This window comes from Bos grunniens, chromosome 21, assembly GCF_055505025.1.
Source record: "Bos grunniens cultivar Pamir isolate PY7600 chromosome 21, Bosgru_T2T1.0, whole genome shotgun sequence".
Classification (NCBI taxonomy): Eukaryota; Metazoa; Chordata; class Mammalia; order Artiodactyla; family Bovidae; genus Bos; species Bos grunniens.
The window spans coordinates 20539283-20563880 of record NC_141185.1 but is presented as its reverse complement, the minus strand read 5'-3'; the positions used below and the strand labels follow the sequence as shown (position 1 = coordinate 20563880).

Below are 24598 nucleotides of genomic sequence, written 5' to 3'. Positions count from 1 at the left end.
TCTCATTGTCTTTGGTTAAGGACAATTCATTTGATGTGAACTGTAAAGACCCTACATGGTCTGTAAACAGCTAAGGAACTCTTGGTTTCTTTGCTCCCATCACACTGCACCCTTCAATCCTTTGTATTCAATATATTTTCTTCAAATACTCTTTATTTAACTCTTTAATTTCAAATTACAATTCAACCATGTAATTAATTTCAAATTACAATTCAAAGCAAATTAAAATTCAAATTGCTTTCTGAAGGCAGTCTTTTCTATCTCCGTGCAAGAATCAGTCATCCCATGATCCAGTTCAGTTCAGTCACTCAGTCGTGTCCAACTCTTGCAACCCCATGAACCAGAGCATTCCAGGCCTCCCTGTCCATCACCAACTCCTGGAGTCCACCCAAACCCATGTCCATTGAGTCAGAGATGCCATCCAACCATCTCATCCTCTGTCATCCCCTTCTCCTCCTGCCATCAATCTTTCACAGCATCAGGTCTTTTCCAATGAGTCAGCTCTTTGCATCTGGTGGCCAGAGAATTGGAGTTTCAGCTTCAGTCCTTCCAATGAACACCTGATCTCCTCTGGGATAGACTGGTTGGATCTCCTTGCAGTCCAAAGGACTCTCAAGAGTCTTCTCCAACACCATAGTTCAAAAGCATCAATTCTTCGGCAATCAGCTTTCTTTATAGTTCAACTCTCACATCCATACATGACTACGGGAAAAACCATAGCTTTGACTAGATGGACTCTTGTTGACAAAGTAATGTCTCTGCTTTTTAACATGCTGTCTAGGTTGGTCATAACTGCTCTTCCAAGGAGCAAATGTATTTTAGTTTCATGGCTGCAGTCACAATCTACAGTGATTTTGGAGCCCCCCACCCAATAAAAGTCTTGTCATTGTTTCCCCATCTATTTGCCATGAAGTGATGGGACCGGATGCCATGATCTTAGTTTTCTGAATGTTGAGCTTTAAGCCAACTTTTTCACTCTCTGCTTTCACTTTCATCAAGAGGCTCTTTAGCTCTTCTTCACTGTTGCCATAAGAGTGGTGTCATCTGCATATCTGAGGTTATTGATATTTCTCCCGGCAATCTTAATTCCAGTTTGTGCTTCATCAAGTCCAGCATTTCTCATGATGTACTGTGCATATAAGTTAAATAAGCAGGGTGACAATATGCAGCCTTGAGGTACTCCTTTTCCTACTTGGAACCAGTCTGTTGTTCCATGTGCAGTTCTAACTGTTGCTTCTTGACCTGCATACAGATTTCTCAGGAGCCAGGTCAGGTGGTCTGGTATTCCCTTCTCTTTAAGAATTTCCCACAGTTTGTTGTGACCCACACGTCAAAGACTTTGGCATAGATAATAAAACAGAAGTAGATGTTTTTCTGGAACTCTCTTGCTTTTATGATGATCCAGTGAATGTTGGCAATTTGATCTCTGGTTCCTCTGGCTTCTAAATCCAGCTTGAACATCTGGAAGTTCACAGTTCATGTAGTGTTGAAGCCTGACTTTGAGAATTTGGAGCATTACTTTGCTAGCGTGTGAGATGAACGCAATTAATTGTGTGGTAGTTTGAACATTCTTTGGCATTGCCTTTCTTTGGGAATGGAATGAGAACTGAATTTTTCCAGTCCTGAGGCCACTGCTGAGTTTTCCAAATTTGCTGACATATTGAGTGCAGCACTTTCATACCATCTTCTTTTAGAATTTGAAATAGTTCAACTGGAATTTCATCACCTCCACTAGCTTTGTTTGTAGTGATGCTTCCTAAGGCCCACTTGACTTCGCATTCCAGGATGTCTGGCTCTAGGTGAGTGATCACACCATCATGATTATCTGTGTCATGAAGATCTTTTTTGTGTAATTCTTCTGTGTATTCTTGCCACCTCTTCTTAATATCTTCTGCTTCTGTTAGGTCCATACCATTTCTGTCCTTTATTGTGCCCATCTTTGCATGAAATTTTCCCTTGGTATCTCTAATTTTCTTGAAAAGATCTCTAGTTTTTCCCATTCTATTGTTTTCTTCTATTTCTTTGCATTGGTCACTGAGGAAGGCTTTCTTATGTCTCCTAGCTAGTCTTTGGAACTCTCCATTCAAATGGGTATATCTTTCCTTTTTTCCTTTGCCTTTTGCTTCTCTCTTCTTTTCACAGCTATTTGTAAGATCTCCTCAGACAACCATTTTGCCTTTTTGCATTTCTTTTTCTTGGGGACGGTCTTGGTCCCTGCCTCCTGTACAGTGTCACGAACCTCTGTCCATAGTTCTTCAGGCACTGTGTCTATCAGATCTAATCCCTTGAATCTATTTGTAACTTCCACTGTATAATCATAATGGATTTACTTACTGTACTTCCCATTTATTTATTCATACCTTATCTGTCTGAAACTTTTAGCTTCTGAAACTGTATGTGTTCTTATGGGCACTATAAATTATCTCAATGATGTTTTAGCTTTTCAAATATAGGGCATTTGCTCAATGAGATTTTGAATATTTTGGTTGCCATCTTATTTATCACTTGCTATTTAATTATAACTGTTCCTTAAAAGTCAGTCTCTTTGGTCCTTTGGATTTTTTTTTATTTAGTATGTCTCTGATAACTCATCTATAGTTATGGTTTTGTATTTAGAAGCTTTGTTAAGATATAATTCACATGACATACAATTCCTTCATTTAAAGTGTACAATTCAATGGCTCTTAGTATAGTCACAGGGTATATATATCTATTACAATAGTTATTAATACGATTTTCATTCCCCCATAGCCCTTAGCCATCACCTTTCAATCTCCCTACCTCTTTCCAATCTGTCCTAGGTAACCCCTAATCTACTTTGTTTCTTTATTTGCCTATTCTGGCATTTCCTTTAATTAATCACACAACATGTCCCTTGTGATTAGCTTTATAGTTATGATTTTAAACTATATTACCATGCCAATTTCTGAATTATTTAATACTAGACATAACTCCTTTTCTCAATTCCAATGTTGAGTTAACAAATGCAAATTCTATATAAATCATTCTTAGTGCAAACTAAACTAAAAACCATAACTAAAAAACTGTTGACTTTAGTTTTCAACTATCCTGCTTATCTTTACGTCTGTCAATGTATGTGCTATCGCTTCCCTGGTGGTTCAGAGGGTAAAGAATCTGCCTGCAATGCAAGAGACCTAGATTTGATTCTGGGGTTGGGAAGATCCCCTGGAGAAGGAAATGGCACCCACTCCAGTATTCCTGCCTGGAGAATTCCATGGATAGAGGAGCCTAATGGGCTACAGTCATGGGATCACAGAGTTGGACATGACTGAGCAAGTACCACACATGTACATGTGACATCACAGACACTATTATTCTTCTCCAAACCTCATACTTTCTGTAACCCTGTCTATTCAGTGACTAGCATGTAGGTGTTAGATTTTTTTTTTTTTGAAAGAATGAATGATTCAGTGACCTGACATATGAGTTTACCTTCTCTCTACTCTCATATCAATTAAATGCCCAAACATTCAGTTCCTTAGGTTTGCTGCCCAGTGTCTTTCCACCCCAAAGCTATGGAGCTTCTAATTTCATATTCTTAAAATGCCATTTTCCTATTTAGCATATTGTTATTGAACTTTTGCTGGGAAAACAGTCTTGTGCAATTCAAACAACAAAAGATTTAAGGTCATAAGATCTGGGCCCAAGTCCTAATCACATTACTTCCCTGTTGTGAGATTATGGATTGGTTATTTCAGCTTTTAAAATTTTTTTGACTCATCAAATTTTTTTGACTCAGTTTTTTTGACTTCTATAAACTGAAAGAGATGGCATTAGTCATGCTTATTTCATGAAAACCTGAAAAATCTGCAGTACCTAAAATAGTACCTAGTATACCACAATTACTCAAAAAAATTGGTGGAAAAATATTTTCAAATGTGATCATATATTTTAAAATACTCTTTTTTTTTTTTTTAAAACAAGGGTGGTGGTTGTTGTTTAGTCACTCAGTCATATCCGACTCTTTGTGACCCCATGAACTGCAGCCTGCCAGGTTTCCCTGTCCTTCACTGTCTCCTGGAGTTTGCTCAAACTCAAGTCCATTGAATCAGTTACGCCATCCAGCCTCTGCCATCTCCTTCTCCTCCTGCCTTCAGTCTTTCTCAGCATCAGGATATCAGGTGGCCAAAGTATTAGAGCTCAGTTCCAGCATCAGTCCTTACAATGAACAGTCAGGGTTGATTTCCTTTATGTTGATTGGCTTGATCTCCTTACTGTCCAAAGGTCTCTCAAGAGTCTTATCCAGCACCACAGTTTGAAAAAATCAAGTCTTTGGTGCTCAGTCGACTTTATGGTCCAACTCTCACATCCATACATGACTACTGGAAAAACCATAGCTTTGACTATACGGACCTTTGCTAGCAAAGTGATGTCTCTGTTTTTTAATACACCCTCTAGGTTTGTCATAGCTTTTCTTCCAAGGAGCAAGCATCTTTTAATTTCATGGCTGCAGTCACAATCCAGAGTGATTTTGGAGCCCAAGAAAATAGTCTGTCAATGTTTCTGTTTCCATTTATCCCCAGCTATTAGCCATGAAGTGACAGGACCAGTTGCCACTGTCTTTGTTTTTTGAATGTTGAGTTTATAGCCAGCTTTTTTATTCTCCTCTTTCACCTTCATCAAGAGGCTCTTTAGTTCTTCTTTGCTTTCTACCATTAGGGTGGTGTTCTCTGCATATCTGAGGTTATTGATATTTCTCCTGGCAATCTTGATTACAGCTTGAGCTTCAGGCTTTCCAGCATTTCACATGATGTACTCTACATAGAAGTTAAATAAGCTGGGTGACAATATACAGCCTTGATGTACTCCTTTCCCAATTTTCAAACAGTTCTGTTGTTCCATGTCCGGTTCTGTTGCTTCTTGACCTGCATACAGGTTTCTCAGAAGGCATGTAAGTTGGTCTGGTATTTCCATCTCCTGCAGAATTTTCCACAGTTTGTTGTGATCAACACAGTCAAAGGCTTTTTTGTAGTCAATGAAGGAGAAGCAGATTTTTTTCTGGAATGCCCTTGCTTTTTCTGTGATCCAACAGATGCAGGCAATTTGATCTCTGGTTCCTTTGCCTTTTCTAAATCCATCTTGTACATCTGGAATTTCTCGGTTCGTGGACTACTGAAGCATAGCTTGAAGAATTTTCAGCATTACCTTGCTAGCATGTGAAGTGAGTACAACTATGCAATAGTTTGAACATTCTTTGGCATTGCCCTTCTTTGGGATTGGAATGAAAACTGACCTTTTCCAGTTCTGTGGCCAATGCTGAGTTTTCCAAATTTGCGGGCATATTGAGTGCAGCGGTTTAGGATTTGAAACAGCTCAGCTGCAATTCTATCACTTCCAATGCTTCCTAAGGTGACTTGACTTCATACTCCAGAATGTCTTGCTCTAGGTGACTGATCACACCATTGTGGTTATCTCAGTCATGAAGACATTTTTGTATAGTTCCTCTGTGTATTTTTGCCACCTTCTCTTAATATCTTCTGCTTCTGTTAGGTCCATACCATTTCTGTCCTTTATTATGCCCATCTTTGCATGAAATTTTCCCTTGGTATCTCTAATTTTCTTTAAGAGATCTCCAGTCTCTCCCATTCTGTTATTTTCCTCTTATTTCTTTGCATTGTTCACTTAAGAAGGCTTTCTTATCTCTTCTTGCTATTCTTTGGAATTCTGCATTCAGATGGGTATCTTGCCTTTTCTCATTTTTCTTTCAGTTTTCTTCTTTTCTCAGCTATTTGTAAGGCCTCCTCAGACAACCATTTGCCTTGCATTTCTTTTCCTTGGGGATGGTTTTGATTACCACCTCATGTACGCTGCTATGAACCTCCATGTATACTTCTTCAGGCACTCTATCTGATCTCATCCCTTGAATCTGTCACTTCCACTGTATTATCATGAAAATAGTGGTTTCCCCTACTTTATTCAACTTACATCTGAATTTTGCAATAAGGAGATCATGATCTGAGCCACAGTCAGCTCCTGGTCTTATTTTTGCTAACTGTAGAGAGCTTTTCCACCTTTGGCTGCAAATACTATGATCAGTCTGATTTTGGAATTGACCATCTGTTGATGTCCATGTGTAGAGTCATCTCTTGTGTTCTTGGAAGAGGGTGTTTGCTCTGACCAGTGCATTCTCTTGGCAAAACCTTGCTAGCCTTTGCCCTGATTCATTTTGTACTCCAGGGTCAAAGTTGCCTGTTACTGCAGGTATCTCTTGACTTCCTACTTTTGGATTTCAGTCCCCTATGATGAAAAGGACATCTTTTTTTTGGTGTTACATCTAGCAGGTCTAGTAGGTCTTCGTAGATATGTTCAACTTCATCTTCTTTGGCATTAGTGGTTTGTGCATAGTTTGAATTCCTATGATACTGAATGGTTGTCTTGGAAATGAACAGAGATCATTCTGTCATTTTTGAGATTGCACCCAAGTACTGCATTCTGGACTCTTTTGTTGACTATGAGGGCTGCTCCATTTCTTCTAAGGGATTCTTGCCCACAGTATTAGATATAATGGTCATTGGAATTAAATTACTCATTCCCATCCATTTTTGTTCACTGATTCCTAAAATATCGATGTTCACTGTTGCCATCTCCTGTTTGAAAATTTCCAATTTACCTTGATTCATGGAGCTAACATTCCAGGTTCCTACGCAATATTGTTCTTAATAGCCTCGGACTTTACTTTCACTACCGGACACATCCACAACTGGGCATTATTTCCGCTTTGGTTCAGCCTCTTCATTCCTTCTGGTTTAAAAAGGGTAATTTATTGCTTTTTCACAACGGGTTTGCCGCCAGGACACAGGTGTGAAAACCACCATTAAACCTAAGCAAAAATGGGAAAGGAAAAGACCCACATTAACATCGTTGTCATCGGGCACGTAGATTCAGGGAAGTCTACCACGACTGGCCATCTGATCTACAAATGTGGTGGGATCGACAACAGAACAATTGAAAAGTCCAAGAAGGAGGCTGCTGAGATGGGAAAGGGCTCCTTCAAATATGCCTGAGTCTTGGACAAACTGAAGCTGAACATGAGCATGGTGTCACCACTGATATCTCCCTGTGGAAATCTGAGACCAGCATGTATTACGTTACCATCACTGATGCCTCAGGACATAGAGACTTCATCAAAATCATGATTACAGGCACATCCCAGGCTGACTGTGCTGCCCTGATTGTTGCTCCTGGTGTTGGTGAGTTTGAAGCCTGTATCTCCGAGAATGGGCAGACCCATGAACATGCCCTTCTGGCTTACACTCTGGGTGTGAAACAATTAATTGTTGGAGTTAACAAAATGTATACCTGTGGCGGATTCATGTTGATATATGGCAAAACCAATACAATGTTGTAAAGTTAAAAAATAAAATTAAAAAAAAGGATTCCACTGAGCCATCCTACAGCCAGAAGAGATATGAGGGAATTGTTAAGGAGTCAGCACCTATGTTAAGAAAATTGGCTACAACCCTGACACAGTAGCATTTGTGTCAATTTCTGGCTGGAATGGCGACAGCATGCTGGAGCCAAGTGCTAACATGCCATGATTCAAGGGATGGAAAGTCACCCATAAGGACGGCAATGCCAGTGGAATCACCCTGCTTGAAGCTCTGGATTGCATTCTGCCACCAACACGTCCAACTGACAAATCTTGCATTTGCCCCTCCAGGATGTCTATAAAATTGGTGACATTGGTACTGTCCCTGTGGGTTGTGTGGAGACTGGTGTTCTCAAACCTGGCATGGTGGTCACCTTTGCTCCAGTCAATGTAACAGCTGAAGTCTGTAGAAATGCACCTTGAAGCACTGAGTGAAGCCCTTTCTGGGGACAATGTGGGCTTCAATGTCAAGAACGTGTCTGTCAAAGACATTCATCATGGCAATGTGGCTGGTGACAGCAAAAATGATCCACCAAAGGAAGCAGCTGGCTTCATAGCTCAGGTGATTATTTTGACCCATCCAGGCCAAATCTGTGCTGGATATGCACCTGTGCTGGACTGTCACGCTGCTCACATTGCTTGCAAGTCTGCTGAGCTGAAGAAGAAAATTGATCATCGTTACGGCAAAAAGCTGGAAGATGGCCCTAAACTCTTGAAATCTGGTGATGCTGCTATCATTGATACGGTTCCTGGCAAGCCCAGATGTGTCAAGAGCTTCTCTGACTCTCCTCCCCTGGGGCATTTTGCTGTGCGTGACATGAGACAGACAGTCGCTGTGGGTGTCATCAAAGCAGTGGACAAGAAGGCAGCTGGAGATGGCAAGGTCACCACGTCTACCCTGAAAGCTCAGAAGGCTGAATGAATAATATCCCCAATGCCTGCCACCCCAGTCTTAAGCAGTGGTGGAAGAATGGTCTCAGAACTGTTTGTCTCATTTGGCCATTGAAGTTTAATAGTAAAAGACTGGTTAACGATAACAGTGCATCGTAAAACCTTCAGAAGGAAAGGAGAATGTTTTTGTGGACCATATGTTTTGTGTGTGGCAGTTTAAGTTATCGGTTTTTAAAATCAGTACTTTTTAATGAAAACAACTTGACCAAAAAATCTGTCACAGAATTTGAGACCCATTAAAAAAAGTTTAGTGAGAAATCTGTGTCTTCTTTGAGTCAACACAGTAACTCCCTATGGTACTACTTTGGTAAGGGTTGCTCATAATCTATTTCTGGTAAAACAATTTTCAATTTATGGGTTTGTATTTCTAGGGTGGAGCTTCAAGTTTGTTAACCTTGTGTTGAGAACTCATCTGTTTCAATACCATCTTAAGCATTGGTGCAACACTTTCTAAGTTATGACAGATGAGCAAAGAGTAACCATGTTTTATACGTAAGCTAGTTCATAAGGTCAGATTCTATAGTATAAAAGTGCCTGTTGCATATAAAATTTTGTATGGTTACATAAATAATGAGTAAATCTATGTCATTTAGTTTCCCAGTTATGAGGATGTGCATTCACATTTATAATATTAAGTAGTTAATCCAAAATGTGAGGCTTGAACAGTATTGAGTACTGCCTTGCTAGAATTAATTGTACATAGGTTCTAGGAAAAATAAAACATGCTGGAGGCTAAAAAAAAGGAGGGGGGTTAATTTATTAATTAACCCTGCTTCAAGCAGTTAGAGAAAAACAAACAAAAGTTTTAAACCGTGTTTTAGGAAGATGAAGTTCCGTAACCTATAGGCATAATACAAAGCTGCGTGGTAAACTTTCATTACAATGCATTGTAATGTAACGTTTCCTCAATTGAGGAAACAATTCCATGTTTCCAATGTTAGAGTATATTTTTCAGTGTGTTTTGAAAAGACTGGGACTTTACTCATGTTTGTACATCTGGCCTCAGAAGTTAGGCTCCTTTTAATATGAGTGGTACTGTGAATTAAGAGTGAGTTCTGTCAGGGCCATGTGAGGCAACAGGTCCTGCCTTGGTCTGTACTGATGTCCAGCAGCTTTCAAATATGCAGTCTAGTATTATTAAATAGAATAACCGTGTTGTACATTACATCCACACGATTATTTATAACTAGAAATTTGTACCTTTTCAAAGGTTCAAATTTGTACCCCCTCCCCCCGTTTCACCTCCCTCATTCTACCCTCACTTGTGGCAATTACTATGCTTTTTAATCCCTTTCTACATGCTCAGAATATTTTCCTGGATTGCTATAAACACTTCTAGGACCCTGGAGGTCCACAATTGTCTCTCTTTTTCTGAAACTCTATATAATTTGTATTCATAATCACACCCTTTTGGCACTGACTTGCTTTCCTAATGAAATTATAAAATTCTCTACAGTTTTTCTCCTTCTTTATTCCCACCAGTGGCTAGCATGTTATAAATACAAAATACAGTCAATATTTATATATTGAATGGATAGAAAGAAATTTTCTGTAAGCTAAGAAAAACAGATACCATTAAGGAACATTTTCTTAGAAGTTTGATTTGAGCAATTTTAGTAAAAATTATTTTTAAAAAGGACTTAACTTTAAACCCAGAGACAGAAAATACCTAAAAGAACAATGGAACAGTTTATCAGTTAATTGAATTCAGAAATTAGTCATTTTTATATGCATGCAGTGTTCAGGTTCCTACTCTAAGTTCAGGTATGAATGCCAATACTGAATTCAAATAGAGCTTTGGTGAATGAGCAACTAGCTCAAGGTCAGCAAGAGACTAAACATGCTGCTTGTCTGTTTTCTAGTCCGTATTATGGAAGTTACAGGTGTAGCTAAAAGGTCATTGTAGCGCCCCCACAATTTGCATTTTCAAGGCTTCTGGGAATATCATTCTACATCGTGATGTCATCTCCTAGGCTGCTTAAGTTTTTAAAGCAGTGAGATTTTATGACCTTGGGAAATGATAGCTCCGCTGCAACCACCTCCTGAAACTTAGAGGAATGTCATAATAATGCCAATGACATTGTGCATCATTATGTAATACTGATTGTTTGCAAACTCTATCCAGGTGAGAGAAACCTACGGATAGATCGATAAGCCTTTCATTAACTGGGCACTTTAAGTCATTAAATTAATATTTATTAATTGATCTTACATTTAATTAAGTGGTTTTTTTCTCCACCAAGGTAAAACATTGAACTACTGCATCTCTGTGTATATGTGTAATGGTGGTAATAATGTTGAAACCTGTGTTCTCTGCTCACCACCTGCCCAAAGTTGTAGATATTTTAGAAATGGAAATACAGTTCATTCCCTCTAGGGACACACAGCTGCAAACCTCGCTTGAGACCTTCTCCAAACCTGGTGATTGAATCCAGTCATTTAAAGTAGAATGTTTTGAAATCCTAATGTAAATACTATAGAATTTTTAAACTCATTTTTATTCATTTTATATTGAATGCACACAAGGCATTCAGAACCAGTCACACGATTGTGTATTTAAAAAGCAAATAATTATGATGTTGTTTTCTATAGTCTCATACTTTTGCCAGGGGCAACTCTGTGTAGACAGGTCTAATGTCTATGTATACAAACTTCAAAATCTATCACAGAGATTGGGTGAACAGATAACATTGGGTTTTCTCCATTTATGTATGGGAAAGAAACACTGATCCTTTCTTTATCTTGCAATGGAATGGAAAGAATCTTGTTTCCGCTCTAACCTCTGAAGTGTAAATGAATCTTTCCAAGAGTCATGTAAACCATGGGTCTCCTACTTTTAAAACCTGAAGATATTACCAAGTTGTAGCTTTCATACCTCTTGAAATGTAACTACCTAGAGAAATAGAGCTCCTGTCTCTGGTACCTTGGGGCTTAACCTAAGGACCTCATCTAGAGCATCTGGCACTTTTGGATAAGAGCAATTAACCAGACTCATGGCTGCAGAACCAACTCTCAGGATGTGTGAAGAATAAAATGTTTCTATGGAACCTGAAAGCAAACATTCCCAATTGTATGTACATTTCCATGTCTTAGAAGGTCAAGGCTTGTTATAAGAGCACTGAGAAATCTAAGGGCATTTTATCTCCCCAACAGGCTAGATTCAGAGACAGGTGTTTTCAAATATATTACTTGATTGTCATAAGAAATCTGTACAATAGCTATCTGGTAGTTTTTAAAGTTCAGAAGAATGAGGTTCAGCAAACAGAAGCATATTGCAATAAGCCAGGTGAAAAATGATGTTGACTATGATCAGGACTGAAACAGTGGAGATAGTAAAAAGGATCTGGATTCTAAATGTATCATTTTTTCCTTAACTTTATTGAAATGTAATCTACATATGATGAAGCATGCTTATTAAGGAAAAAAAAAAAAAAAATGAGGCGCTACAGATTTAAACAACTGGCCTAAGAACAACTGGCCTAAGATTATGTAGCTAGAGTACTTATTGGTTTAGTAAAAATAAAATTCTGCCTGGTTCCAAGCCTATACTCTTTCTACTATGGCAAACTAAACTGAAGAAGAGCAATTTTAAGGTATCTCTTGTCACAAGATTTCTTTGACAAATCAAACAGATTTCATTTTATTTATTATGGCCATATCATAGAAAGTTAAAAACTAAAGAAATAGGAATCTGCTCTGGCAGCTGGTGTCTGGGTCAAACCTAAGAGGAAAAAAAAAAAAACCCACAAAACTTTAATTGTAATTTTCAAAGGAAAATTTTGTAAGTGTCTGATAGACGGGACCTTTCTAAAAAGGAAAGTGACTTCAAAATGTGTTATTTGCTGGCTCTAGTTACTTCCTCAGATAGACACATCTTCTCTATCTTTTCAATGACTTCCTATTCTTCCAAGTTAACATGAAGAGACCCATTCTGAAAGCCAAGATAAGTACTGCTAAGAAATTGTACAATAGCACATCATACATCTAAGAAAAGTTTCTCACACATCTGAAGCCTAAAGATAGAATTTAAATAAAGGAAACATGCTAACACAGGAAAGCTGGGTGTTATTACTATGTGAAGGGCATGTTTCATCCTGAAGTTGAATGCAAGGCAAGAAAAAATTCTTTCTTTTCTTGAAATAATTCCTATAACCTAAGCAGAGCAGACCAACCAGCAAACTCTTAAATTCCTTAGTACACATCCCTCATTCCGCAGCAAAACAAGTCAATCAAATCAAAACCAAACAAAAGTTGTGCCTTTAAAGATATTAAGATCTCCTTTGCCTTTTTGAAAAGTGAAAAAAGAAATCAAATTCATAAACTAAAACCTCTTCCAAATTAATTTAGAAAGTTCCAGGAATATTTTAAAACAAATAACACATAATAGTTTACAGTCTGTCCTCAAAATATACAGTTTTAAATTTTGGTAATTGAGAATAATAGGCAAACATTATCTTTTGTGGAAAGTCAAATGACTGACAGCTGATTCAAGGATTCATTTGAAGAGGAAACAATAATATGAATGATCATTCAAACTGGAATTGAGATCTTGTACTTTTTTTAACACACGATTTTTTGAAGGAAGGAGAAGTGATAATGTAGAGATCTGTGTATAACTGATATCCTCCTAATAAATTACATACGGTAAAAAATTAAAAACATTTGAAGTTCTAAAATATTTGTAAAGCACTTGCCAAGATTATTTCATTTTTAGGAAAGGCTACAAATTATAAGTTGGGACTGAGACAATTTTGTCAACTGGGACATTGGGAATATATGTATGTATTCTCCAAATATACTAATATTGAACCTAGTCACTTTCCAGATCCACTTTACTGTGAAGCTTTCCACCACACAAAGCATTTTCAGCCTAACCTTCTATGCCTCCTAACCTTTCAGTACCTCAAGAATCTGCCTGATTTTTATTCCCCAGGCTCAGATTCTTAAATACACACCTGACTTTATCAAAGAGTATATTTCATTCATTCATAATTTTCTAGTTTGGTCTTTTCTTTTAGGTTAACAGTCCCTTGACATCATGTGCGTTCTCTTACACGCTATGTAGTGCTAGAGAAAACCCAGTGGAACGAAGATGTTACTTGCATAAAGAACTGTTAAAAGAAGTTTTTGGAACTACAAGATTTAAGTCATCAGCCCCAAATGAAACGTGATTAAACAATTCACATAAATAGAGATTGGTCCCAAAGACAGACTCTAAAGAACTGAACACTAAATGGGAGGGTGTCATTTGTTAAATGTGAGACATATGATTGCCCGTTTGTCTCTGACCTTGGGAAAATCAATTAGTTACATTGACAGTCCTTTGAGTAGCTAGGCTTAACACTAGGAGATTTAAAAATAGCCTTAGCATGCATCAATGAATATCAGTAGAGTCATATTTAAAATAACATATATAATGGAGATCAGCTAATGCAGAAGATAGAAAATGCTAAAAATCCTATACTAACAGAACCTCCAAATGATTTATTCACTAGTTCTACTAAATAATGAAGTTGAAAGTGGTTTTGACTTTTCCCAAGTGAACATGTTACTGTAAGGTACTAAATTACCCAAATTATGACTTAATTTGATATTTAGAGGCAAATGGAATGAGGGGATAAGAGAAAAGAGTCCCCAAAGTATGACTTAAAACAGGTACAGTAGATGTCAGGGAACCTCATGTGGGTGCTTTTATAGTAGGTATATCAATTGCTTCTTTTGTACATCACAAGATGTAATTCCCTTCTTCCAAAGAGCTAAAACCAATTTGCTTCCTCTTTTGAAATGTGTGATAAAATATAAAACCTCTTTAAGACTCAATAAGGTTAAAAACAGATCAGTATTAAATAGGGTACCAGGATTTCTACTACCCACATAAAGTGTAATTCATTATATTGTAGTTGATAGGAAAGAGGTTTTATGGATAGATTTTTCTTTCCTAATCTGCACAAGTCACTTAAATTAAGTGAAGACTTTGTATGACATATAAGCAGCTGAATTGATCTCTTCACATTCTAAGGTTCTCACCCCATGGATAATGATTATCTTATATGCTACCACCCATTTTAAGAAACAGGTCTTGTAGCCTTTGAAGCTCATATTCTTTCTCTGATGTGTAATGTTCTTTGGTTTATTTTCATCTTTTCTTCCTCTCAAAAGGCTAGTAATTTTTTAAAGCTAGCTCAAGCTAATTCTTACCTTTGTGGATTATGTCATTTGACATATGTCATTGACAATTTTGTCAATTCCAACATATAGTGCCCCATCTATTTGGTAAGAAAGTTATTTTGAGAGAGAGATGAGTAGGGTGGCAACAAAGTCAGCTGTAGATAATCTCCAGTTTGTGGCATATTTGCTGGCAATGAAAATCACTCTGGAATTCAGTCATTACTGCACTTTGTGCTTCCTCTCACATTGACAGAGTGGAATGTAAAGCTGAGCTAGGTCAGACCACAAAGGACTGGTCTGACTGTGAAGTTTTACAAGAAAGATGATTTGCCTCCTATGGTTTATTTTCCCTTGGATTATAATAGGAAACAAATGTTCAGAATAAAAGATACATATGGCATAACAATAAATGTGCAGACACAAAACGAATGATTGACCTCCCCTCCATCCTTTGGTTCCTCTTTATCTTCCTTAGTTCTTCTTGCTGCTGTTCTTAATCAGAAAACTACTATAGCCTGTTCCTAGAAAGGAAAAAAAGCAGATTTAAATTGAAGATAGAAAGAAACCAGAAACTCCCTGCCCTTTATATGGATTGTAAGGGCACCTGCCAATTACTCTAGGTTCCATCCAGCACCAAATAAGGCAATTTGTTGCTGAGCCACAGTTATGTAACTGGTACTCTAATATTTCTGATAACACCTTGATCCTACAGGTGCTCCGGCCACAGCCTTCTCCAAAAACATTTTAGCAACAGTGATATTTTGGCATCAGCCAAGAGTGGATTCCTGAAGGAAATGTCTAAGAATGAATTAATTTACAAATAACTCATATACCTGGAACGGAACAACAGATACCAATGCCCAGAGATATAAGCATGTTTACACTTCAGTGCAGTTCAGTCACTCAGCCATTTCCAACTGTTTGTGACCCCATGGACTGCAGCACGCTAGGCTTCCCTGGCCATCACCAACTCTTAGAGCTTGCTCAAATTCACATCCATCAAGTCAGTGATGCCATCCAACCATCTCATCCTCTATCATTCTCTTCTCCTCCTGACTTCAATTTTCCCAGCATCAGGGTCTTTTCCAATGAGTCAGTTCTTTGCATCAGGTGGCCAAAGTTTGGAGTTTCAGCTTCAGCATCAGTCCTTTCAATGAATATTCAGGACTGATTTCCTTTAGGATGGACTGGTTGGATCTCTTTGCAGTCCAAGGGACTCTCAAGAGTCTTCTCTACCACCACAGTTCAAAACCAGTAATTCTTCAGCGCTCAGCTTTCTTTATGGTCCAACTCTCACATCCATACATGACTACTGGAAAAACCATAGCCTTGACGAGACAGACCTGTGTAAGTGTTTACACTTACTGAAAAAAAAAGTGGGGGGGGGGCTGCATTTTGTTTAATTGTTAAACACAGTTCTCTCCTTTACTGCCTTATGCTGTGAATTAGATTTTTTTTTTTTTCATTTTGTGCCCTTCCAGAGCATTTTTTGCTCCTTTTGGTTCTTGTCAATTGACCAAATTCCCATCTATTGTTCTGTTCTTTTTTATTTCTTGCTCTCCTTTTATTCCTTCAGGATTTTCTACTTTTAGATGGTTATGGAAAGTGGCATAGTAAATTGAATTAATTATGCCTTTTTTTCTTGGTTAAGTTGTACATGGCTCACTGCCCTTGTTGTTGAAAATATCTTACCATCTGGGGAATCCTCATTCTGTTCTAAGGTAATGGACAAAAGTAGATATAACAGGGATATTAGTCCCTCTTTATATGACTTGTAAACTTTTTCCAAAATTGTGTCTTTTAAACTGCTCCTTTTCAAATATAATCCTCTGATCAAGAACCTTGAATGATTTTTTTAAAAATTATGCATTAGATATAATCCATACATCTTCATTGTTCATTCATAATCCCTTACAACTGTGTCCTAATTTGAAATTAACTTCTCCTATAAGCAATTAATCTTATATATCCATTATTTATGACTTGATCTATATTCTGTTACTTGGAAAAATATTTATTCCTTTTCCTCTCATTTGATATAAACCATAAGCATTTTTTAATCCAACTGAAATATCACCTTTTGATATTGTATTTTAATTCTGTCCCTCTTCTGAAATCATATATGATTTATATTCTCTGCAGTTTTCTGCTTTTCATAAAGTCTTACTTATAAACTATCTCCACACATCAAATACTTTTTCAACTACATTGAAAATTCATAATAAAGTGGTCATTTTGTTTTGTTTTGTTTTTATTACTGTTCTAGTAAGACTTTATGATAGGAAATTGCTTAGGACATATTCATTGTATTTTTGCTAGACCACCACAGCAGATTATACCATATTGGGTGTAACAGTCTAGTGTAGAAGTTTCCTAGTGATTCCTAACAGAAGAACAGCTCAGGTAAATGCGTTAATGCTGGTGCTATCTATCAGGTTGCAGATGCACAGGATATATTTGTGTGAGGAGACTATGACTTATAGTTCAGATTTTTATATCCAATGAGACACCCATTTGTCTTTGATCTTTTTTTTCAGTAGATTCATTGATTGGGATTATGAAGTTACCTTAAAAAATACAAATATAAGTTTGGCAGATAGTTATTGTGAATTTTTATTAGCTAATAATCTGAATTTCAATTCTTTACAAAACATTTCTATTTTTGACCAGGACTTATATAATTTGTGATAGTATTTCTCTCCTAATACCATATTGTACAATGTTCCCTCCCCAATTTAGCATTGTACAACATATATTGAGTCTACCAGTACTGTGCGACAACAGATGTAGGGGGATGATTAACTGGAGAGAAAGGATAACTGTTTGGCATTTATCCTTGGATTTCATTCCTATTTTCTTTTGGCAAGTCTTGTCATCTTATGAACTTAAGCATCCATCATTAAACTCTAAAAAGTGAAAAAAAAAAACTTTGCTAGATCTGTTGGTGTTAGAGTCTTTCTAACACATCTAACAATATTAGATGAGCAGGTTACATGATGGCTGGAGAGAGATGTAAGTCATTCAGAGACATTTGGAGAGTATAATTTTCACTGACTTGTTGGCAGTAGATAAGAAAAACAAGATTACTGAGGAAATATAAATTTGCTATACCTTGCTATAGGTATAGGCAGAGAACACTGAGAATGTTGAAAGAGGCCAGTGTAACACCCAGTTCTGCCTAATGCCATTCTAAAATGAATAGTTTGAGTTTCAGGTGTTACAGAATATCTAAGTAGGGATAAACTTTAGATGAGACTTTCCTGATGGCTCAGAGGGTAAAGCATCTGTCTGCAATGCAGGAGACCTGGGTTCGATCCCTGGGTGGGGAAGATCCCCTGGAGAAAGAAATAGCAACCCACTCCAGTACTATTGCCTGGAAAATCCCATGGACGGAGGAGCCTGGTAGGCTACAGTCCTTGGGGTCGCAAAGAGTCAGACACGACTGAGCGACTTCACTCACTTAAACTTTAGATAATTGAAAGTATATGTGTTTCAGTTCTCCCATGGGTGGAGGAACCTGGTAGGTTGCAGTCCATGGGGTCACCAAGAATTGGATATGACTGAGCGACTTCACTTTCACTTTTCACTTTCATGCATTGGAGAAGGAAATGGCACCCCACTCCAGTGTTCTTGCCTGGAGAATCCTAGGGACAGGGGAGCCTGGTGGACTGCTGTCTATGGGGTCGCACAGAGTCGGACACGGCTGAAGTGACTTAGCAGCAGCAGTGTTTCAGTTCAGTTCAAGTCAGTTACTCAGTTGTGTCTGACTCTTTGAGACCTCATGGATGGCAGCATGCCAGGCTTCCCTGTCCATCAACTCCTGGAGCTTGCTCAAACTCATGTCCATTGAGTTGGTGATGCTATCAAACCATCTCATCCTGTCATCCCTTTCCTCCCTGCCTTCAGTCTTTCCCAGTATCAGGGTCTTTTCCAATGAGTCAGTTCACATCAGGTAGCCAAAGTACTGGAGCTTCATCATCAGTCCTTCCAAAGAATACTCAGGACTGATTTCCTTTAGGATTGACTGGTTTTATCTCCTTGTTGTCCAATGGACTGTCAAGAATCTTCTCCAGCACCATTTCAAAAGCATCAATCCTTTGGCGTTCAGCTTTCTTTATGGTCTAACTCTCACGTCCATACATGACTATTGAAAAAAACCATAGCTTTGACTAGACGGATCTTTGTTGGTAAAGTAATGTCTCTGCTTTTTAATATGCTGTCTATGTATATGTGTTTGGATCTTGATAAAAGTGTTACAAATAACTATACCTACAATCGGAGAAGGCAATGGCACCCCACTCCAGTACTTTTGCCTAGAAAATCCCATGGATGGAGGAGCCTGGTAGGCTGCAGTTCATGGGGTCGCTAGAGTCGGACACGACTGAGTGACTTCACTTTCACTTTTCACTTTCATGCATTGGAGAAGGAAATGGCAACCCACTCCAGTGTTCTTGCCTGGAGAATCCCAGGGAAGGGAAGCCTGGTGGGCTGCCGTTTATGGGGTCGTACAGAGTCGGACACGACTGAAGCAACGCAGCAGCAGCAGCAGCAGCATACCTACAATATTTTATTAATGGATTCACAATGTAAAAATATATAAATTGGGACATTAGCAACATAAAATATGTGTGGGGGGGTAAGTTAAAAGTTGCACAGAAATGTTCTATGCAACTATAGTTGTCAATAGCTTAAAATAGACTGTTATAAGACATGTTATGAAAGTCTCATTGTATTCACAGTACAAACTCCTAAAATAGATACAGATGATAAAGAGAAAAAAGCAAAGCATACTACTACAAAAATCATGAGTTTAGAAATAAAGATTGCAAGAGAGGAAGAAAGCAACAAAGGAACTAGAAAACCATCAGAAAACAATTATTAAAATAATGACAGTAAGCTTTTACACATTTATAAATACTCTAAATGTAAACTGAAATTATCCAATTAAAAGGCATATAGTGTAAATGGATTAAAAAAAAAGACTCAACTACATGCTACATACAAGAGACTCACTTAAGATTTAAAGATACTCATAGGCTGAAATTGAAGGGATGGGAAAAAGATATTCCATGCAAATGGAAGCCAGTAAAGGCAGAGCTAGTTATACTTAGACGAAATAGACTTTAAGTCAAAAGAAGGGTAATAAAAAAGATCATTATATAATGATAAAGAGTCAATTCATCAAGAAGATATAAAGTTATAAATATATATCCAAACTATACTAATAATAAACAATTATTAAAAGATCTGAAGGTAGAAATAACAATGCAAAACAGTAGGGGACTTTCAATATTCCACATTAACAATGGAAAGATAATTCAGATAGAATCAATAAGCAAATAATGGAATTAAGCTATACCAGAACATTCCATCCAACCAGCTGCAACAGAACACACATTTTTCTCAAGTGCACAAAAATGTTTCCCAGGGTAAATCATGTGTTAGTTCACAAAATAAATTTTAACAAATTTAAAATGATTAAAATTTTATTAAGTATCTTTTTCAAATACATGGTATGAAACTAGAAATCAAAACAGGAGGAAAGCTGGAAAATTGACAACTATGTACAAATTAAACAGTATACTTATGAACAAACAGTTGAAGAACTAAAAAGTATTTTTAGACAAACAGAAATTGAAACAAAAATTTATGACATGGAACACAAACAGGTCTAAGGGCTTGATGATCACAAAAAAGAAAGAACTCAAACAATCTAACATTATACCTCAAGGAAGAAAAAAAAGAACAGAGGCTAGAATGACAATAGAAATAATCAGTGAAATTAGGAGTTGTATTTTAAAGATAAAGTAGACAAAACCCCTTGACACTGATCTTAACAATAGAAAAACTAATCCTTTATTTCCATTACTAATCAATGGGGGAAAAAAATTCAGTTAAAAATGGGCAAAGGACTTGAATAGACATTTTCCCATTTTTCTATGTGGTGATGAATACATTAATTATCTTGATCTTGGCAATCATTCCACGATGTATATTATAACATATCATCATGTTGTATACTCTAAATAAATAAAGTTGCTATTTGTCTATTATTTCCCAATAAAACTGAAGGAAAAGTTTATTTCTTTTTTTTTTTTTTAAGTTTATTTCTAATTTGTGGAAAGTCCATGCAGTAATTTAAGGATCCAGGGTCTGCCCTCCTATGGATCTGTTAATCAACATGTAGCTTCTGAAATTACTCTGTTCATCTTCATCAAGCTAGCCAGGAGGTCAAGGTCATACAGCATAGATGAAGGAGATTTTAATGGATTTTATTTTAGGCAGTAATATACATTATTTGTTCCCACATTTTGTTAGCTATTGCTTTGTTGTATAGTTGGCCTGAACGCAGCTGACTATAAAGGAGTTTGAGAAATTTAGTCTAGACGTGGGCCTGGAAATAAGAGGTTAGACAGACAATTTTCAGGGTTCTGCCACATTCACTAAAGTCAAGTCTTATTTTATGGGCTTTGCTGCTGCTGCTAAGTCACTTCAGTCGTGTCCGACTCTGTGTGACCCCATAGATGGCAGCCCACCAGGTTCCCCCGTCCCTGGGATTCTCCAGGCAAGAACACTGGAGTGGGTTGCCATTTTCTTCTCCAATGCGTGAAAGTGAAAAGTGAAAGTGAAGTCACTCAGTCGTGTCCGACTCTAGCGACCCCATGGACTGCAGCCTTCCAGGCTCCTCCGTCCATGGGATTTTCCAGGCAAGAGTACTGGAGTGGGGTGCCATTGCTTTCTCCTTTATGGGCTTTAAAAGTACTTAATTCTAATTCACATTGGGACTAAATACAGTATGAAAATAATTTTTTCTACATAGGAGTACAGTGAAGTAAACTTTGTGGAAGCACTTTAATCCTAGTCCTTAATTTTTTTTGGTTTTGAAAGGTTGAGAAATTAGCATTTACTAAGTGCCAAAGTTCTGTGAATGATGAAACCAGACTGATTCAAAAAAGATTTCTAGATTCCTCTGAACCCATTTTAAAAGAAGAGAATTTTGTCTATGGCAGAATTGAGGGAAAACATGCCTTGCATAAAGACAAATATGAATAACAAATTTACATTGATATTTAATATTCCTGATACAGAGAAAATTTTAATTTAATAGAGGTCTGCCTTCAAAAATAACTTCTAAGATACTAATTAGCAAATAAAGGGACAGGAGTCTATGTAACTAATCAAAAACTTGCATTTTCTTCATTCATTAAAGTAAGATAAAATGATCAAAACATTTTTCCTGTTTTATCTCTGACTCTGCTCTTTTGTCTTGCTCCCTATTCTCCCATCCCTCCTACACAAACATGTAAGACAAGTTGATAACCTGAGCAGAAGATGAAAATCATACACATAAACAATTTTTTTGTTTCCATTTACATGGAAACAAAATAAAATTTTAACCTTAAACAAAACAGCAAAAGAACCATAAGTGTCCCCTCATTCTGTGATACAATTACTTTCTCTTGAACATCTGTTTGAATTCTTTTAGTGACAACAGGTATACAAAATTACTAGTCATTATAGTTGTGACTCACCCTGAACTCCTAAAATTGCAAAAAACAAGATGTGGTCTTTTTCCTTTACTAAGTTAACATCTAAAAAGGGTGGGTTTTAGTTAGAAACTGGGGCATTGTGCTTGAACTGTGAACATTCTAACTTCATAGACATTATACAAATGAAAAGCTACAGGGACTAAAGTATAGTAGATGGAGGAAAATGACTGAAAAAAATTCAGGTTTGTGTATATTACTGTGAAGATTTTAGCAATAATAACTATTAACTATTTATCATTAGTAACTATTTCTTTAAAGGAAGATTTAAATGTTGTTTAGATATTTGAAAATTTACCTATATTTAGGTATCCCTAAGAACTCTCTCTCTCTCTCTCTATATATATATATATATATAACTAATATATATATATAACTAATATATATATATATATATATATATAACTAATATATATATATGAGGCTTCCTAGGTGGCTCAGTGGTAAAGAATCTGCCTGCTAATGCAGAAGACACTGGAGATGCAGGTTTGATCCCTGGGTTGGGAAGATCCCCTAGAAAAGAAAATGGCAAACCACTCCAGTATTTTTTGCCTGAACAATCCCATGAACAGAGAAGCCATAGGTTGCAGTCAGACACCACTGATCATGCGCTCAAAAACTATAAGCAGAGTGTCCAACAAGTTCTAATTACTGAATACTTTCCTATATTTCATCATTTCTATAGTTTCCATTCCAAATTTTTCTTGGAACACTTGTCTTTTGCATTCGTCACTCTGAGTAACCACAATGGAAGGTGTGAATTACATCATGCATGTATTTATGTTTTTTGAATTTCAGGATGAATAGTATGTTCTTGGAGGGGAAGAGTTTGTGGAGAAAAATAATGAAAGCCTTCAATTAAAATAAATAAATTTAAATTTAAAAAAAAACTAAAAAAAAAAATATTTAATCTGCTTTTTACTTATGGCCCGAGGTGAATCTAAAAAAGAAAGCGGTATTTCTGTTGTTGGGGATGAGGGCTGGGATGCTGCTGCTGCTGCTGCTGCTGCTATGTCACTTCCATCGTGTCCGACTCTTTGCTACCCCATAGACGGCAGCCCACCAGGCTCCCCCGTCCCTGGGATTCCCCAGGCAAGAACACTGGAGTGGGTTGCCATTTCCGAGTGATTGCTTAATATCAGTTTCAGAATGTCTCTCATTGTTTAAGTATCTTGTAGCCTGAGTGTACTTTTAGTATCTGAGGACTCGTAATTGAGACACTAATGACTAAGTGCCAGTCAAAACTTGCATGTGTTGCCAGCTGACAAAACATCTGTCTGATCCGTTGTTGGAGGAAAAGCTACCTTTGGTAGGTTATTGAGTTATATCTACAAAACTTTTATGGGATGGTCAAAGGAATTAGTCTCTTTGTATATGATTTAATCACATGCAATTCCTTTTTTTTTGGAATTAAGAACTGATTTTAGAACCTTTACCCTGTGTAAGATGGGATTCTACTGGGTGGGATATACCTAATGCTGTATCATTTTCCCTTGTTCCATTTGTACGTTTATATTGGTCCCCATATTAAGTAGGTTTATTTGCATTCTTCTCTTTATTTTTCCAAAGGAAGGGTATTGCCATTCTTTCAGCATCATTTATACGTCCTATTTTTCATGTCTTTGCTTGATTCAATGATAGTTTCCAGAACTCAATCTTTAAAAATATTCTCAAAGTAATGAGGTGTAAGATTTATAATTAAAACAAAAAAAACAGCACTTAAATCAGAGAATCATATGCCCTAAATATTACTGGAGAAGGATCCATAAATGCATGTTAAAATGTATGAAATATTTTATATTTCCAAATATGTAGAGATTATCATGAACCATCTAGTGTAGAAAATGTTAAAGTATGGGAATAATTTGTAAAGGTTTGAGCTTCAAGAAGATATCTCTTATAGTTAGATTAGGACACGATATCAAGAAAGAAAAACATGGGAAGTTCAGTAGGAAGTTTATAGTACAGACAACAGTGGTCATCACAGTTGTATGGCTCTCGTCTGTGCTGATAGATATTATGCTGGAGGGGTATTGGAACTGTCAGTATTTGTAATATATCATTAAGATATCTTTGAGTGTTTTAAAATAAACTGGATATATTAATACAGAAGTGAGGTGCTTCTCTGGAGGTTCAGACAGTAAAGAATCTGCCTGCAATACAGGGGACCTGGGTTTGATCCCTGGGTTGGGAAGATCCCCTAGAGGAGGGCAAGGCAACCCACTCCAGTATGCTTCCTGGGAGAATCCCCATGGACAAAGGAGCCTGGCAGGCTACAGTCCATGGGGTCGCAAAGCGTTGGACATGAGTGAGTGACTAAGCAGAGCACATGAAAATGATTTATAAATTGACACACACATCTTGGTTTATTCTTGGTATTTTCATTTTGGAGCCTGCCAAGCCAGAAATCAATAAGAATAAAAGGGGAATCTAAAAGACGCTTTATGGAAATCAAACCTTATTTTCTTACAAGCATTTCTTACTGCTTTTAATATGACTACATTTTTCTCCTGTAGACTAAAACTATAGTACAATTTCAAAA

The 24598-nt window shown here is 37.1% G+C and overlaps 1 long non-coding RNA gene and 1 pseudogene across 10 annotated transcripts in view; both read left to right on the top strand.

Annotated features, from left to right (window-relative positions):
- LOC147349204 (uncharacterized) overlaps positions 1-24598 on the top strand; it is a 535617-nt gene that overhangs the window by 483656 nt on the left and 27363 nt on the right. The gene's annotated exons all lie outside the window — the stretch shown is intronic.
- Positions 6829-8593, top strand: LOC147349205 (elongation factor 1-alpha 1-like; annotated as a pseudogene). Its single transcript, XR_015150197.1, has 2 exons — positions 6829-7314; positions 7395-8593. The product of XR_015150197.1 is annotated as an elongation factor 1-alpha 1-like (transcript).